Here is a 13,373-nt window from a genome sequence, read left to right as displayed (position 1 = left end):
ATAAAGTGCTGCAAAACCCCTTTAATGAGCAGCACAATAAGTCGACACTACAGAAATACGTCCAGTGGCTCAGTGAACATGGCCCCCATCACAGCACCAATAGCAGACCCACTGCAGAACATACATTTCTTCAAGCACGCTGCCGACAATGTTATTTCATTCAGCTCCACAGATGGGGGCACTGGGTGGAGGAGACGCTTTTCTGTGATTTCTTTACATAGATCCTGGCAGAGCAAACTGGAATGTGAAGAATTTGCAGCTTTCACAATGTTCCCAGATAAGCAGGGTGGCTGCTTCAGGTAAAATAGCAACAATTTCTTGCCCGCAGGTCATTGCAGAATAATCATGAGACAAACAAGAAAATTCCCCCACCGTTTATGATGTCACCAGCAGTGTTTGCCAAATCCCTTTGCTTCCCTGCAAGAGTAACCAACGGGCATTGCCACATTCAGGAAGCTTTAGTTACGCAGGTTATGTGCTCCTTCAATAATTGCTGCCCTGCTGCTAAATCTATCAGATACAATTCAGGGCTTAGGCCGGCTTCACACGAGCGGAAGCCCATTTGCACGCGCCTGAGCGCTGCTTTTTTTGCAGAAAGAAATATGCTTTATGACCGCTGCACATTTTTTGCCCGCTGCAGGGCATGTTCATTTGCGCACGACAAACAAATGTGCTGATTGAAATGATTAAGGCGCAAACACATTTGTGCACGCCCTCACTTCTATGGCAGCCATTGGCGCGCCAATTCAGAGGAAACTAGAGCATGCAACCTTTTATTTTGGTGTGACCAAAACGTGCAGGAAAAATGAACGCATATTAGCGAACCCATTGGAATCCATAAGTTCAATTTTTTGCGCATTGCTTGTACAACTATGTAATAATAATCTTTATTTGTATAGCGCAACTTATTCCACAGCTCTTGTGTGCAAATATACCCGTATGAAGGAGCCCTTAGATGCATATTTTGCTCCTGTGGATATTCACTGCAGGTTTTCCACATACGGTAGCAAATACAGTCCACGTGACCATACCTTTAGGCTTCATGTCCACGGGCATAATTGAATTGCGGAATCCGCGTAGGTCTCCTGCGTGGATGATCCGCAGTTCAATATGCCCATAGACTATCACTGGGCATCAGCAGGTATTTGAATACTGCACGCGGAGAAAAAACAAAACAAAAACGCAGCATGCTGCAGATCCCGCAGGGACAGCTTCCATTGAAGTGAATGGAAGCCGTATGGTCCACGCCATGCCCGCGGGAAAAGCAGGAGATTTAAGAAAGAAAAAAAGCGTGGCACATGCGGAGCGCATCAGCCGTGGAGCAGAAAGAAGATCCGGCCGCGACGGAGGAGACCCGCGCCGAATATGGACAGGTGAGTAAAATGTATTTTTTTGCCTCATATCATCAGGCATGGCAGGAATCTGCTGCGGGCCCGTGGACATGAGGCCTTAGGCTACATTGACACATGTGGACGGAAATTCTGCTATGGAATCTGTTGCATTTCTGCAGATGGCCAGTGTTAATGAGCTTTGTAGAATCTGCTGCCGTTTTTATTGTGGATTTTGCACATGTACTTATTTTTACATGTGCGGATTTTCTGCGTTTTATGATCTTGTAGTGGTAGTTCCTGCACAGAGTTCACATTGGCAAACTTTATTTCCAAACATCAACAAACGCTGACGTTCAAGCAGTTTTTGTGTGTTTCCACAAGCTATTTGTGGATTCTGGTGCGGATTTTATGCTTCCCATTCATCTCTATGGAGAAAATCCCCAGCAGAACTATGTAGTTTCCTCAACATAAATAGACAGGCTGCAGATAACGGAACTGCAGCATTTTTCAAATTTCCTGCTTTTTTCTGCTGCGGAAACAAATTTGCAATGTGTGAAGAAAATTTGTCAAATCTCATTGACTTTCATTCTACTGTAAACACTGCAGAATTTCCATAGCAATTCCACTAGTGGAGATTCCGCAGGTTTACTACATGTGAAGGCAGCCTTATACTTTTTCTCCTATGATCCACAGTTGATTTTGGCTTTAAAGAAAAAATAAATAAATAAATAAAAAATCTAAAAACTTTGATCCAATCATGGATTGAGGGATGTTTCGCAGACACAATGTAGCAGATAGAGTAACCACAGCATTAAATATTTGAGGACACAGAAACAAAAGTAAACAATTGAGCAATAGTGAGTAAACGATTAGAATTCCTTCCTCAGACTATCTAGACACCATCTGATGTTAACTGTAACACAATAATACCTTTTTGAGCAGTGGCAATAATATTTTACTACGATGAATGCAATCTAAGAGAAATACAAATTATGAAAGATAATCCATAGTCTCTCTTCAGAGCAAAGCCACCTCTAGTCTAGTCTAAAGTAGTTCTCCATTTCTCCCTTTACCCATTCGCTGACCACTCTCAGGAGCTTGAGCAATAAGAAAGGTTTCTTGCAGTCCAATCTTCTCCAATATGATCAATGAAAGATGTAGCAGGATATTTGTTAGCTCTCATTATGCTGTGCACACCTACAGTTGCCTCAGAGGTCGGCCTCACTTACAGTTTCTTCCACTGGACATCTCAGCTTCTCCTGGCCAGAATAGATCCAGCACTGGAGCTGGAACCAGGAGCACTACTCCCTTCGTCTCCCGATATTGGCTTTGCGCCTCCACCAGCTCTAGGGCCACTGCTTTCCTGCTCCTTCCTGATCCTAGGCAACACATACACCCGGAGGGGTTTGCTGGCAAATAAGTAGATGCCAGCCAAACAGTGGTGTGGATAGCAGTACAAAGCCCAACCATACTCACCAGCCGCAGCCAATGGCAGAACAAATTGCTGCCAAAATTGTGAGGCCGGTGGCAGTGTACAGCCAGCAGCTATTACTACCGGTAACCTGTTCATCAACAGCACTGTCACCCATTGACTATATAGTCCACATATGAAATAGCAGTCTGAAGTCCTTTTTGAGCCTCCAGCAGAGATGATGTACAAAATAGCACAGCATGCTGGAATATTTTATCCAGTAAAATGCCCGAGGGTAAGATGGTAATCTGACAAACCCCATTATAGGAAATGGATAGATGCTGTTTGTGCCCGTCATATGCCGGATCCAGAACATGAACCCAACCTACAGAAGGAATTGGAAGCTGAGAACTCCTGCTACTGCAGATTTCTGAGGCAACTTGGACGGTTGGGATATACTGACCTATTGCATCCATACAAAATCCTTAACATCATACATATTCAGCATGCTGTGGCCTCCTTCTGCAGCTGGCCAAAAGACATTGACACTTTGCATGCATACGTGAATTAAATAATATAACCTTTAGGAAGAAGCTGATTTTGTGAGGACTTGTTCATACAAGCTGTCTGTCCCGGATGGAATGTCCGCTAAGGGGGTATTCTGCTTATTTTACGGGATTCACTGTGTAGTCTTGTGTGCAAGCTCTAGGTTAATAAACAAATGAACTTCAGCATATGCATTTTAATGATCCATTTTCCATAACTGTACCACTCTATTGCTTGTAGCGACATTTACAATATAATTGCATTGCTTACTAGTGCATAGCTTTTGCAATTACCATCACTAGGACATAGTGGTGCTCCTCCGCACCCTCGCGCGCCCCGGCCGTGCTCCTCCGCACCCTCGCGCGCCCCGGCCGTGCTCCTCCGCACCCTCGCGCGCCCCGGCCGTGCTCCTCCGCACCCTCGCGCGCCCCGGCCGTGCTCCTCCGCACCCTCGCGCGCCCCGGCCGCGCTCCTCCGCACCCTCGCGCGCCCCGGCCGTGCTCCTCCGCACCCTCGCCAATGTGTAAATAGGCTAAAGTTGCACATACAAACAATTCAATGTATCCCTACAGACTGCCACTATTGCACAATAGTAGCTCGGCAAACAAATCTGTGTTTAACCCCATCCCTAAATATATGTTCACATGCAGAAGAAATGTTGCTGAAAATCCACAGCATTTTACAGTACCAAAACGTGGATGAAGAGATCTTCCACATAGCTGCGGAAAAAAATCCACAATGTAAGACCACACTCACACAGGTGCTTGTAAAACGCTGCATTTTTCAAAGCAGCGTTTTCAGCTGTTCTGACATTGCGTTTTTGACAGCACTGAAAACACTCTCCTGTCTTTACAACGGGCGATGCATAGTGTTTAAAAATGCTGTGCTTACACACTCTTCTGAGAAGTCCCATTGAAATCAATGGAGGCATTTTACAGAGTTCCACTACGTGTGAGCATACCCAAAAGGTATGCCAGTCAGTCTCACGGGAAAAAACTGTGTGGCATTAGGATCCACCCCAACCTACACCCTGCTCCCTTCCCTCTCTGGTGTAGAACGGCATTAAATCCATCCCATCTATTCTAGGATGCGTTTTCACAAGCTGCAGGGATGGCAGACATTTTATGAAAATTTTTTTATTTATTCCTGGAGAACCCCTATTATGCGAATCTCCAATCCATGATAAGCAAAGATGGCCGAACAGCTTCTCTATCCACCTGAAGACACTACATGTTGCTCGGACTGGTCAGTGCTTCTTATGTGTGTGGCACTGGCCAGTCAGAGCAACATGTAGAGTCTTAGACTATCAATGCATTCTATGCACAGCAGGCATCACGTAGTTAGAGAAGTGGTGCGACCATCTTTGGCCAGAATTGGAGAGCCACTTTAAGCCCGATGTTACCATTTTACTGCAGTAAATTTGTTACAACATATTAGTATACAGCAAACATTTATGAAAGAGTCGGGATTGGAATTTTGGCTTACTGGCTCCATAGTCCCGGTTGTCTTTCACGTCATATAATTTAATTCATGTAGAGGTCTGATCAACACAGTATATAAGACATAAAATGGGAACAGTAAAGTACTACATGCCAGGCATGACTGCTGCTACCCAACTGATAACTACCACCTGCATGAATTATGCAACCAGTTGGCATTCTACCCAGAACCCTTCCAACATCCAGCAAACAAACAATTCACTCACACAAGCAGGGCAGAGATAAGCAGCCATTAATCTCCTAAGCACTGGCTACTTGTGTACACTGCTTAAAAAGTATCAGGGACAACGTGCACCAGTTATGGTGAACCATTATTTCAGAAGGTGTTTACAGGAGTTACACAATTGTATAATAACATGACCAGTATTTGCAAACCACATTGATGGCACTTTTATTATAGAATAGACTCAATAGAAAGTAATAAAAAGTCTGGACGAGTAAAGCCACGTACACACAGGCGGATTTCCGTTGCAGAATCCGGGGTGGGCGTCCGCCTCTGAATTCTGCAGCAAACACTGCCCATAAAATGCTATTGAAAAACGTTTTTTTCCTCTATACAAGCGGAAATCAATTGCGGTTTTTCGCTCGTGGAGGGAAGAAAAAAAATTAAAAAAAAATAAATCACAGCATGTTCTATTTGTGTGCAGATTCTGAGCGGAAGTCAATGGAAGCCGTACGATCTGTGGCCCTTCCGTAATGATGCGGGAAAAGCAGAGGTTTAAAAAATAAATAAATCTGCACAGCGCATGTCCGAAGGCTCGCAATGCGGACCATTCACAGTACAGGCAAGAAAGACAGGTATGCGCATATGCTGGCTGGGCACAGGGTCAAATTCTGCATTTGGAATCCGACCCACCTCTGTGCAACCGGCCTAAAAGAGAGAGAACTGAAGACATAGGACTATCAAGGCTATACGCTCCTGATTGTGTAAAGGCACCAGTCTGTTCTTCCGACAGGTCTTTAGTATTCCCCATGACATGAGTTGTAAGAAATAATACCCGAGAATCATTATTTTCTGGGGTATTATTACAGTTTAATAACTGTAGACAAGTCCGGAGAGCGGGCAGGCCTTCCTTAAACTTGTCATACGCTGGTGATTTTGGACGTCAGAGCGATGAAAGACAAATTGTTCATAGTTGATCTTCGTGAATTGTTATTCTGGACAACAATGCTATGTATTACAACAAAACGTCAGGACTCTGAGTCCTAACCACAGACCCGTGACGAAGATGTAACAAACACTGATGAAGAATTGATGACAACAGTTGGGTATTCATTAGGACAGATTTCTGAAATTTCACAATGATTAAAACAAGCAGCAACTGAAAATATCCAAGATGTCAGACTGTTTTTAGTTAGAATTTGAAGACATATCCAAATCTTAAAGTCAGCACTTCAACAAGCAAAGTAAATGTGCGGGTGCAGGTACTCCATGGCTGCCGCAATACAGTACAAGCAAGAACACGTGCTTCTACTACACTCATACACACTTAATATCTGAATAAAAATACACAGCTGCTATATACACAACACCAAATGCAAGGTTCTTAGTGCATATTTGGATCAAAACATGTGGGCCCATCTGTCATGTCCAGGCAACCATTTCCTTTTGGATTGGTTTGTAACATTTATCAGACACCTTTCTTTGGGCATAAACCTCAATAGATTCAGAGAAAGCAGGATACCAGGCTATACAGTCTAATTAAAGCACTTGAGATGGATGGGTGAATGGAGTGCATGACAAAAGTGGAGGCAGCCACTCTTTCACAAATACAACAAATAGCAAAGTCAGCACTTTGAACAAATAAATTAAAATGTGCGTATACACATCCGCCATGGCTACAACAATATAGTACAAGAAAGAACACGTGGTAACAGCATTCATATACATTTAATATCTGAATTAAGGTGTCTGTTAGGAACTAGTCCAAAAGCAATTGGCTGTCTGAGCGTGGAAGGTGGGCCCACATGTTCTCATTAAAATATGCATTAAGAGGCCACCTGTGTGGGATTTGGAGGGGGTGGGGGTTGAAGCGTTTAATACTACTTTCAAAATAAGTAGTATAGAACCAGCCAGGCCCAGAGAGCAGTATCCCGTTCTGAAGGCTCTCAGAACATCTCTCACCACAACAGCCCAGCAGAATGTCACCTAAGCAATAGAAGGGTGTTTCCAGGGAGTTGGGATACTTTTTGAGGTCATTCCCTGCTTCCATTCGTTCTTCTGCATGGAAGATACGTTGTCCTTAAATGTACATCCACACGGAAAACAGCACGCTTACAAGACCATATGCAATTCGCTTCCGTGATTGTACACAGGTCTTCCGCGAAATCCAAACTATTCGTGTGAGCCCGGCCATAGAGTTTCCCCTTCTAAAGTCAAAGCTCCCTGGCATGAGATTGTGGAGAAGTGCATTCATGTAAGTCTATGTATACAAATGATGACATGCATGTTTTACGTTTGCAAAATCGCAAGTACTGGATTTTTGCAGATATCACATGAAAGTGATTGAAGAACCGTCCTCTGCTTCCTACTATTGTGGCCCCCAAATATGTCAGCAAGGAGCCCCATCTAAATCATATCTACTTACATTCCTTTCCGGTGGTAAGTTGTTTATCTGTTAATGGGCTTGTTCCCCTTTTTCGTGAGCAGGTCCACTAGTGGCTAACTACTTGCCCGCTGCAAGGTGCTCACTAAAATCACCAGACATATGTAAGGATTCTAACAGCCCTCCAGAGCAAGAGGGGTCTTGACTGTGGACACCCCCTCTATTACCGCCATATAGTAAACAACTATGTTATGTTCTCTGTAGCTCCCAGAGGGATTGTATGGACGTTAGTTTTTGTTATGATACTTGCAAAGCTCCACTTACTTCAGAGAGATTTCTCCGTTAATTGCACCAAGACTTATGTTTATTGAAAAGAAGAAGTGTGAAGAGGAAGTATGACTGCAGGAGAGAGCAGAGGAAGATGATAAGCACTTGGTAACGCCACCTTATCCTGTATGACACAGGATTTATTACTGACAAACAGCACTGCCAAGATTTTGGTAGGCACAGAACAATGACTGACCATTATTCTCTGTGTGGGTGGGGGATAGCAGTGATTGCACAGCCGGTGCTTTTTCTCACGGAAAATCTATAATTTCCTTAATGGACAGGAACATGTGATTATTTTACGAGACTACTTTCCCCTAAAAATAATAAAGTCTTTAAAGTGTCCTCTTTACATGGATATAGTGCCATCACCCATCCTCTGCTCACTACTGCTCCATGGATACAGTGCCATCACCCATCCTCTGCTCACTACTACTCCATAGATACATGGATATAGTGCCATCACCCATCCTCTGCTCATTACTGCTCCAGAACTACACTGATACAGTGCCATCACCCGTCCTCTGCTCACTACTGCTCCATAGATATATGGATACAGTGCCATCACCCATCCTCTGCTCACTACTGCTCCATAGATATATGGATACAGTGCCATCACCCATCCTCTGCTCACTACTGCTCCATAGATATATGGATACAGTGCCATCACCCGTCCTCTGCTCACTACTGCTCCATAGATACATGGATACAGTGCCATCACCCATCCTCTGCTCACTACTGCTCCAGAACTACACGGATACAGTGCCATCACCCATCCTCTGCTCACTACTGCTCCATAGATATATGGATACAGTGCCATCACCCATCCTCTGCTCACTACTGCTCCATAGATATATGGATACAGTACCATCACCCATCCTCTGCTCACTACTGCTCCAGAACTACACGGATACAGTGCCATCACCCGTCCTCTGCTCACTACTGCTCCCTAGATACATGGATACAGTGCCATCATCCATCCTCTGCTCATTACTGCTCCAGAACTACACTGATACAGTGCCATCACCCATCCTCCAGTCCCATAGGGATGGCTAGACTGGCAGTGCACATGCTCGACCACCATTCCATTCATATGGTGGGACATGAACATCTCATTCCTGTGATCGGTGGGTGCCCAGCACTCAGACCCACACCCTATCCTGTGGATAGCGGACAAGTTAAAATTTTGCAACAACCCTTTTAAAGGTATTTTCACGAGCAGCAATATATTGCAAAAATATCTTCAACTGAGAATGGATTGCACACACAGGCATCAGTTGTTTCTGTGTTATCTGCATGGATTTTCGTAAGCGCCATCCAGATAAAGGGTAAATGAGACAGTTACAGACGTTTCTGCAGCAAATCTGCCACATGCAACTACCCATTCTGAGACTCTGTACATATAGCCTGTCCAAATTTTTTTTTAAAGCAGTTGTCCAAGATTTATAAAAAAAAAAAGCCAGATTGCAGATAAAAACATTTTTTCAAAAAAGGACTCGTCTTTTAACTTACCCAGCCGGTCCCCATATATCCAGTCCTAGGAGCTCTTGTAATGGTCACATGTCAATCAACATGAGGTGAGTGCTTATTGTTTTTTTTTCTTTAATGCCATTATCTGGTGTCTGTTTTTCTTTTTCTAATGTTGGACAAACCCTTTATGGCTTCATGTCCACGGCTGTATTGGTAAGACACTGCGGGTCTCCCAGCGTTTTACTGATTTTGTACACAGCGGGTCTGCTGACAGCAGGGGCCACGTATGGCTGGGAGCGTACGGCGCATGCCCACGTATCACACGCACATGTGCAGTGTGACTTTTTTTTTTTTTTTTTTTTAATTCCCTGCTCTGTTTTATAGCAGGGTAACGTATGAAAATGCCACCCATACGCAATGCATTGCGTATGGCCAGCGTTTCATACCCTACCTATACCAATGTAAAGGGCTTGCACTCTATTTCTCAGGCATATTAATAGGCAGTGTTTACATGCACATGTGCATGGATCAATGCAAGTCCATTGACTTTCATTGACTCCATTCACCGTGTATGACGCCGGCATGCAACGCTCATGTAATACGTAGTGCATAAAAAAAGCCTATGGGCATAAGCCCTAAAAGAGAATGAGCCAAGATATAAGTGAATAAAATATAAGTTATACCATTTTATCTGGAGAGATTCAGTATAACGTATTTTATTCATTTAGATCTCAGCTCATTCTGGGCTTAGAGGTCCAATGGGTGATCCTATGAGAGATTGACAGCTATCTCTCCATGTACACTCATCAACGCTATCAATCACTAATAGGACCACCAATTGGACTGTTTAGCTTAGCATGTGCAAGGGTATAAATGAATAAAATACAAGTTATGCTGAATCTTCCCCCATAAAACTATATATCGCGTTTCCCCGAAAATAAGACAGTGTCTTATATTAATTTTTGTTCAAAAAGGTTTAACTTATTTACATGTATAGATGCCTGGACACTATTTAAATTGACTTTTTTAATTAACTGTTAGCAGGGCTTAATTTTGGAGTAGGGCTTATATTTCAAGCATCCTCAAAAAGCCTGAAAAATCATTTTGCATCCTCAAAAATTCTGGAAAATCATGATGCCTTATTTTCAGGGAAACAGGGTATCAATCTGCTCAGCTCCTCCCGCTCTATAACCTCATGCCTGCAGTTTGGGCAGGATGTTCAAGATGAAGATTCCCTTTAAAAGACACTCTTTAGCAATATGTGCAGGGGCCCTACAGATTTGGTTGGCTTACATGTTGGTAGCTCCCCCAGTGCATATGCTGGCCGTAGTTCAAATATGTGTACAGAACCAGACTGCCACAGGCAACTATTAGTGGTCAATAAATCACAAGAAAAGGTCCAACTGACTGGCACTGCTCATGCATCCCTTCTCATTTAGTAAAGTACAGAAGCATCTGTAGACCTCACCGGTGGCACTCAATTAGTAAAAGTCTATTACAAGCATAATGCCAAAGCCCCATTGATCTGTGCTGCACACTCCGGAGACATAGTGACCACATCTCTACAGATTACACAGAGCTACAGCAAGGTCTGCAGGACTACTGGGGCTGTAGTCTACTTCCAACATGCCAGACCTTTGAGGGGGAAGAAGTGCACAGCATGAAGGTGATATTAGGTCATAACTGTAGGGGAGATCAAACCACATATCTGTTAAGTCCTCCCAACATAAACTGGAAGTATGTTATATCTACAAAAGGGAACTAAAGTATCAAATTAGTCCAATTCACGTCAGGCAGAGGCATTAGTGAAAGGATAGACAGTTCAGGCTGGTTACAAATTAACTAAATAATAAACAAGTCTATTTGTAACAATGTCAAGCATCCAATCAATGGTAAGAGATACAATGTGGCTGTGGGTGAATGATATCCCTCTACAGTCATCAGAGGAAGAGAAATACAATGTAACATAAATCAGGAACATCTGATACAATGTGTGGACCATGAGGATAAACTCTTCCTATAATCAACAGCCACAATGTGAGCAGTAATCCCGAATCCCAGCAGGAATGTGGGACATGTGCAAACACATCCAGAGCTGCAACGTAATAGGCAACAAATGACAAGTCCCACAAACATCACTATTCTACCCAAAATAGCCGACAGAGCATGCACAGCCATCAGAAGACTACAAGTCCCAGCAGGTAGGATCACACTCATTTCAGCAGGGCAACTTGGCACAGTCAGCTGGAGGAGAGGGGGCATCAGACAGTAAGTGTGCCAGGCTCTTACTTTATACACATCCATAGAGAAGGGTGCTGAGAGTGTACAAGCCGGGCATATCACAGGCTAATGACCATGCAGAGAACCCCCGAGCCCCGTCCCGGTTATGTACTTACCGGCAGCTGCGGAGACCAGAGCTCAAGTGTCTGCGCGTTCCTGCTCCGAACGCGCGCCCCTGCTCCTCCCTCCTCTTCTCACCCTTCTTGCTCCTTCGCTCCGGTCTCCTCCGGCTTCTTCCTACTCCACCATTGTTCCTCTTCCTGCTGCACTCACCGGCCCGCATATTAACTTTTTCCACCCCACTTCTGCCCAAATCAGCAATTCCAGCACCCTGATTGGTTTTTTGGGTCGGATGGATGTGCATGAGGATAGAGTTACAGAGATGTGCCCGTGAAGCATGAGCTGAGCCGTCAGTGGCAGTGATCGGAGCTCGGTGCGCATGCTTATGCAATATGTATGGTGTGTTGTGTGGATATGGTGCATATAGCATGTGGTGTGTTATCCATTAGTGTGTGGATATGTGTGTATGCAGGTAAGTGTGTTAAGCTACTGCGTGGTGGTGTGCTAGCATGTGGTCATGGACAGGGGCGTAACTATAGAGGGTGCAGGGGATGCGCTTGCACCCGGGCCCCCAGGAGCCTTAGGGGGCCCATTAGGCCTCTCTTCTCCATATAGGGAGCCCAGTACTATGAATAAAGCATTATAGTTGGGGGCCCTGTTACAGGTTTTGCATTGGGGCCTGGGAGCTTCAAGTTATGCAGAATGGTTTAGGTATGGGTACGGGTACGGGTACAGATACAGATAGGGGGGAGGGGGGGGCAGCTCACCTTTTGCATCAGGGCCCCTGAGCCTTTAGTTACGCCCCTGGTCATGGGTGTATCTAATAAGCAGTGCGCGTGCTCATACACATGCGTTAATATGCATCGCACCGCGTGCACATGCGCTAATATGCATCGCACACATGTGCTAATATGCATCACGCATGCACCTGCACTAATATGCATTGCGCGCACACAAATATGTGCCATATTCACACAACACACCACACATACTGCATACACAGGACCACGCACTTGCACAACACATACACAGCCTACACATGCTTCAACATACTGAATACACACAAGCACATGCTAGTACACCACACATAGCGCATACACACAACCACATACACAGAGAGCCACACGCTTATATGCTCTGGCTACACCACACACAGCCTACACACCACATACACACGACCACACCACATGTACTGCATAAAAATACTAACACAACACATACACGCAAACTACATATACCCATGAGCACATGCTAGCACACCACCACGCAGTAGCCTAACACACATACCTGCATACACACATATCCACACACTGATATGCGCCACATAACACACCACATGCTAATATGCACCATATCCACACAACACACCATATGTATTGCATAAACATGAGCACCGAGCTTCCGATCGCGCTCCGGTGACTGCCACTGATGACTCAGTACGTGCTTCACGTGCACATCTCTGTAAGCCTGGGTTCTCACACGTCGGATTCCCGGCGGAAATCTCACGGTTTGGCCACAGCGAAAAAACACGAGATTTCCATCGGGTGAAGCGCTGCTTCAAAACCCTCGGCACTTGGTCGTGGGTTTTGAAGCGGCCCGGCCGCTCGCTCTTCCGCGAGAGCGAGAGTGAAAACGCAGTGGGGAAAGAAAAAGAATCAGCATGCTGCAGCCGGCCAATCAGCGCCGCAGTGCCGGCTTCTGCTGGCTATGCCGCGGCAAATTTGCCGTCGCTTGTGGACGAGATTTCTGAGAAATCTCGTCCACATGGCTAGCTAATCCTGGGATAAGCGGTCACAGGCGGATTTGCCGCGGCAAATCAAATCTGCCCGTGTGAACCCAGGCTAAGGGTGCCTTTCCACTTGCGTATTTTTAATGCTGCGATATCGCTGCGTTTTTTAAAATG

The 13,373-nt window shown here is 44.8% G+C and overlaps 1 protein-coding gene across 1 annotated transcript in view; it reads right to left on the bottom strand.

Moving 5' to 3' along the window:
* Positions 1-11,787, bottom strand: part of PIK3CB (phosphatidylinositol-4,5-bisphosphate 3-kinase catalytic subunit beta) — a 177,393-nt gene extending 165,606 nt beyond the window's left edge. The window contains exon 1 of the mRNA XM_066598196.1: positions 11,527-11,787. The gene's annotated coding sequence lies outside the window, so the exon portion shown is untranslated. The remainder of the gene's footprint in view (positions 1-11,526) is intronic.
* Between the last annotated feature and the right edge of the window lie 1,586 nt (positions 11,788-13,373).

The sequence above is a fragment of the Eleutherodactylus coqui genome, chromosome 1, assembly GCF_035609145.1.
Source record: "Eleutherodactylus coqui strain aEleCoq1 chromosome 1, aEleCoq1.hap1, whole genome shotgun sequence".
NCBI lineage: Eukaryota > Metazoa > Chordata > Amphibia > Anura > Eleutherodactylidae > Eleutherodactylus > Eleutherodactylus coqui.
The sequence above is the reverse complement of the archived record's forward strand: the minus strand, read 5'-3'. Positions and strand labels throughout refer to the sequence as shown.